The following is a 6,683-nucleotide window of genomic DNA, read 5'->3' as shown; positions in this document are numbered from 1 at the left end:
TACATGGAGATCATATCCCCCCCTTATGTATTATACATGGAGATCATATCCCCCTTATGTATTATACATGGAGATCATATCCCCCTTATGTATTATACATGGAGATCATATCCCCCCTTATGTATTATACATGGAGATCATATCCCCCTTATGTATTATACATGGAGATCATATCCCCCCTTATGTATTATACATGGAGATCATATCCCCCCTTATGTATTATACATGGAGATCATATCCCCCTTATGTATTATACATGGAGATCATACCCCCCCTTATGTATTATACATGGAGATCATATCCCCCTTATGTATTATACATGGAGATCATATCCCCCCCTTATGTATTATACATGGAGATCATATCCCCCCTTATGTATTATACATGGAGATCATATCCCCCTTATGTATTATACATGGAGATCATACCCCCCCCTTATGTATTATACATGGAGATCATATCCCCCCTTATGTATTATACATGGAGATCATATCCCCCCTTATGTATTATACATGGAGATCATACCCCCCCCTTATGTATTATACATGGAGATCATTCCCCCCTTATGTATTATACATGGAGATCATATCCCCCCCCCTTATGTATTATACATGGAGATCATATCCCCCCCCCTTATGTATTATACATGGAGATCATATCCCCCCCCCTTATGTATTATACATGGAGATCATATCCCCCCCCCTTATGTATTATACATGGAGATCATATCCCCCCCTTATGTATTATACATGGAGATCATATCCCCCCCTTATGTATTATACATGGAGATCATATCCCCCCTTATGTATTATACATGGAGATCATATCCCCCCTTATGTATTATACATGGAGATCATATCCCCCTTATGTATTATACATGGAGATCATATCCCCCTTATGTATTATACATGGAGATCATATCCCCCCTTATGTATTATACATGGAGATCATATCCCCCCTTATGTATTATACATGGTGATCATATCCCCCCTTATGTATTATACATGGAGATCATATCCCCCCTTATGTATTATACATGGAGATCATATCCCCCCTTATGTATCATACATGGAGATCATATCCCCCCTTATGTATTATACATGGTGATCATATCCCCCTTATGTATTATACATGGAGATCATATCCCCCCTTATGTATTATACATGGAGATCATATCCCCCTTATGTATTATACATGGAGATCATATCCCCCCTTGTGTATTATACATGGAGATCATATCCCCCCTTATGTATTATACATGGAGATCATATCCCCCCTTATGTATTATACATGGAGATCATATCCCCCCTTATGTATTATACATGGAGATCATATCCCCCCCTTATGTATTATACATGGAGATCATATCCCCCCCTTATGTATTATACATGGAGATCATATCCCCCCCTTATGTATTATACATGGAGATCATATCCCCCCTTATGTATTATACATGGAGATCATATCCCCCCTTATGTATTATACATGGAGATCATATCCCCCTTATGTATTATACATGGTGATCATATCCCCCCCTTATGTATTATACATGGAGATCATATCCCCCCTTATGTATTATACATGGAGATCATATCCCCCCTTATGTATTATACATGGTGATCATATCCCCCCCTTATATATTATACATGGAGATCATATCCCCCTTATGTATTATACATGGTGATCATATCCCCCCCCTTATGTATTATACATGGAGATCATATCCCCCTTATGTATTATACATGGAGATCATATCCCCCCTTATGTATTATACATGGAGATCATATCCCCCTTATGTATTATACATGGAGATCATATCCCCCCTTATGTATTATACATGGAGATCATATCCCCCCTTATATATTATACATGGAGATCATATCCCCCCTTATGTATTATACATGGAGATCATATCCCCCCTTAATCTCCTCTTCTCAGTAGAGAATACATTCAGTTCCTCTAATCTTTCCTCATAGCTGATCTCCTCCATGCCTCGTATCAGTTTGGTTTCCCTTCTCTGTACTTCCTCCAGTTCCCCAATGTTCTTTTTGTGAAATGGAGCCCAAAACTGAACTGCATATTCCAGATGAGGTATTACTAATGATTTGTACCCGGGGGTGAGGGGGGGTGATATCTCTCTCTCTGGAGTCTATACCTCTCCTAATACAAGAGAGGATTTTGCTCGCCTTAGAAGCAGCAGCTTTGCATTGCTGCCATTGTTAAGCTTGTGATCTACTAGAACCTTCTCCACCATTGACCCCCCCCCCCAGATCCTTCTCCACCATTGACCCCCGCAGATCCTTCTCCACCATTGACCCCCCCAGATCCTGCTCCACCATTGACCCCCCCAGATTCTTCTCCACCACTGACCCCTACCCCTCCAGATCCTTCACCAACATTGCCCCCTGCAGATCCTTCTCTACCATTGCCCCCCCAGTTGTACCCCGCTAGTATGTATGATGCATATTCTTGGCCCCCAAGTGCAGAACCTTACATTTATCACCATTAGCCCTCATTGGCCCCATAGCCCCCCAATTACACAGAGCATTGAGGTCGGCTTGTAAGTTGGAGACATCCTGTAAGGACGTTATTCCCCGGCACAGCTTGGTGTCATCTGCAAAGACTGGAATGGGGTTTATAATCTCACACCCCATATTGTTTATATATATATTAATAAGTAAGGGTCCCAATTCTGAACCTTGGGGTACCCCACTAATAACACTGAACCTTGGGGTACCCCACTAATAACACTGAACCTTGAAGTACACCACTGACACCCCCAGACCATTCAGAGTATGAATCATTAACCACTACTCTCTGAATACGATCTTTTAACCAATTTTACATTCAGATTTTTCCAGCCTGTTGACTTTACCTTACACATTAGCCGCGTGTGCGGAACTGTGTCCAAGTATACCACGTCCACCACCACCCCTCTGTCCAAGTATACCACGTCCACCACCACCCCTCTGTCCAAGTATACCACGTCCACCACCACCCCTCTGTCCAAGTATACCACGTCCACCGTCACCTCTCTGTCCAAGTATACCATGTCCACCACCACACCTCTGTCCAAGTATACCACGTCCACCCCAACCCCTCTGTCCAAGTATACCACGTCCACCGCCACCCCTCTGTCCAAGTATACCACGTCCACCGCCACCCCTCTGTCCAAGTATACCACGTCCACAGCCAACCCTCTGTCCAATTATACCACGTCCACCGCCACCCCTCTGTCCAAGTATACCACGTCCACCGCCACCCCTCTGTCCAAGTATACCACGTCCACCGCCACCCCTCTGTCCAAGTATACCACGTCCACCGCCACCCCTCTGTCCAAGTATACCACGTCCACCGCCACCCCTCTGTCCAAGTATACCACGTCCACAGCCAACCCTCTGTCCAATTATACCACGTCCACCGCCACCCCTCTGTCCAAGTATACCACGTCCACCGCCACCCCTCTGTCCAAGTATACCACGTCCACCGCCACCCCTCTGTCCAAGTATACCACGTCCACCGCCACCTCTCTGTCCAAGTATACCACGTCCATTCCAACCCCTCTGTCCAAGTATACCACGTCCACCGCCACCCCTCTGTCCAAGTATACCACGTCCACCGCCACCCCTCTGTCCAAGTTTACCACCTCCACAGCCCCCCCTCTGTCCAAGTTTACCACCTCCACAGCCACCCCTCTTTCCAAGTATACCACGTCCACCCCTCTGTCCAAGTATACCACATCCACCGCCACCCCTCTGTCCAAGTATACCACATCCACCGCCACCCCTCTGTCCAAGTATACCACGTCCACCGCCACCCCTCTGTCCAAGTATACCACGTCCACCACCAACCCTCTGTCCAAGTATACCAGATCCACAGCAACCTCTCTGTCCAAGTATACCACGTCCACCGCCACCCCTCTGTCCAATGATTTGCTCACCTCCAATCTAACCAGTTTTATGATAGTTTAATCCCAGCTCACCTCTACATGTTGTCTACAGAAAAAACAGAAAACAGCTTCCACTGATTACAGAATACTAATACTGTGAGTCCTAACCCTTATACTATATAACTTGTACATTACATACTCCTGACCCCTGCACTATATACTCTGTTGTACATTACATACTCCTGACCCCTGCACTATATACTCTATGTTGTACATTACATACTCCTGACCCCTGCTCTATATACTCTATGTTGTACATTACATACTCCTGACCCCTGCACTATACATTGGGGCAAAAAAGTATTTAGTCCTCCACCAATTGTGCAAGTTCTCCCACTTACAAAGATGAGAGAGGCCTGTAATTGGCATCATAGGGAGACCTCAACTATGAGAGACAAAATGAGAAAACAAATCCAGACAATCTCATTGGCTGATTTGGAAAGAATTTATTTGCAAATATGGTGGAAAATAAGTATTTGGTCACCTACAAACAAGCAAGATTTCTGGCTCTCACAGACCTGTACCTTCTTCTTTAAGAGGCTCCTCTGTCCTGCACTCATTACCTGTATCAATGGCACCTGTTTGAACTTGTTATCAGTATAAAAGACACCTGTCCACAACCTCAAACAGTCACACTCCAAACTCCACTATGGTGAAGACCAAAGAGCTGTCGAAGGACACCAGAAACAAAATTGTAGACCTGCACCAGGCTGGGAAGACTGAATCTGCAATAGGCAAGCAGCTTGGTGTGAGCAAATCAACTGTGGGAGCAATAATTAGAAAATGGAAGACATACAAGACCACTGATAATCTCCCTCGATCTGGGGCTCCAAGCAAGATCTCACCCCGTGGGGTCAAAATGATCACAAGAACGGTGAGCAAAAATCCCAGGACCACACGGGGGGACCTAGTGAATGACCTGCAGAGAGCTGGGACCAACGTAACAAAGGCTACCATCAGTAACACACTACGCCGCCAGGGACTCAGATCCTGCAGTGCCAAACGTGTCCCCCTGCTTAAGCCAGTACATGTCCGGGCCCGTCTGAAGTTTGCTAGAGAGCATTTGGATGATCCAGAAGAGGATTGGGAGAATGTCATATGGTCAGATGAAACCAAAATAGAACTGTTTGGTAGAAACACAACTCGTCGTGTTTGGAGGAGAGAGAATGCTGAGTTGCATCCAAAGAACACCATACCTACTGTGAAGCATGGGGGTGTCAACATCATGCTTTGGGGCTGTTTCTCCGCAAAGGGACCAGGAGGACTGATCCATGTACAGGACAGAATGAATGGGGCCATGTATCATGAGATTTTGAGTGCAAATCTCCTTCCATCAGCAAGGGCATTGAAGATGAAACGTGGCTGGGTCTTCCAACATGACAATGATCCCAAACATACCGCCTGGGCAACAAAGGAGTGGCTTCGTAAGAAGCATTTCAAGGTCCTGGAGTGGCCTAGCCAGTTTCCAGATCTCAACCCCATAGAAAACCTTTGGAGGGAGTTGAAAGTCTGTGTTGCCCAGCGACAGCCCCAAAAAATCACTGCTCTAGAGGAGATCTGCATGGAGGATGGGCCAACATACCAGCAACAGTGTGTGCCAACCTTGTGAAGACTTCCAGGAAACGTCTGACCTCTGTCATTGCCAACAAAGGATATATAACAAAGTATTGACATGAACTTTTCATATTCACCAAATACTTATTTTCCACCATAATTTGCAAATAAATTCTTTCCAGATCAGCCAATGTGATTGTCTGGATTTGTTTTCTCATTTTGTCTCTCATAGTTGAGGTCTCCCTATGATGCCAATTACAGGCCTCTCTCATCTCTGTAAGTGGGAGAACTTGTACAATTGGTGGCTGACTAAATACTTTTTTGCCCCACTGTATACTCTATGTTGTACATTCCATACTCCTGACCCCTGCACTTTATACTTTGTTATACATTGCATACTCCTGGCCCCTGTTCTATATAGTCTATGTTGTACATTACATACTCCTGACCCCTGCACTATATACTCTATGTTGTACATTACATACTCCTGACCCCTGCACTATATACTCTATGTTGTACATTACATCCTCCTGACCCCTGCACTATATACTCTATGTTGTACATTACATACTCCTGACCCCTGCACTTTATACTTTGTTATACATTGCATACTCCTGGCCCCTGTTCTATATAGTCTATGTTGTACATTACATACTCCTGACCCCTGCACTATATACTCTATGTTGTACATTACATACTCCTGACCCCTGCACTATATACTCTATGTTGTACATTACATCCTCCTGACCCCTGCACTATATACTCTATGTTGTACATTACATACTCCTGACCCCTGCACTATATACTCTATGTTGTACATTACATACTCCTGACCCCTGCACTATATACTCTATGTTGTACATTACATCCTCCTGACCCCTGCACTATATACTCTATGTTGTACATTACATACTCCTGACCCCTGCACTATATACTCTATGGTGTACATTCCATAGTCCTGACTTCTGCTCTCCCCCTCCCCCCCCCACTGCTATATATACACATAATATGAATTCTCTTTTGTTACACCCATTTCCTCCCAGCTGGACATTTTATATCGGATGATGTGATTGGAGCACAGACTTTTACATGGTGATAATAATGTGATAACATCCTCCAACTTTGGACCCTTAAACAGAAAGTGATAATGAGGGAGGAGTCAATACCCCAATGATGGTGG

Source organism: Staurois parvus, unplaced genomic scaffold (assembly GCF_062004578.1).
Source record: "Staurois parvus isolate SC_StPar_1 unplaced genomic scaffold, SC_StPar_1.0 ptg000721l, whole genome shotgun sequence".
Classification (NCBI taxonomy): Eukaryota; Metazoa; Chordata; class Amphibia; order Anura; family Ranidae; genus Staurois; species Staurois parvus.
This window is presented reverse-complemented; position numbering follows the sequence as displayed.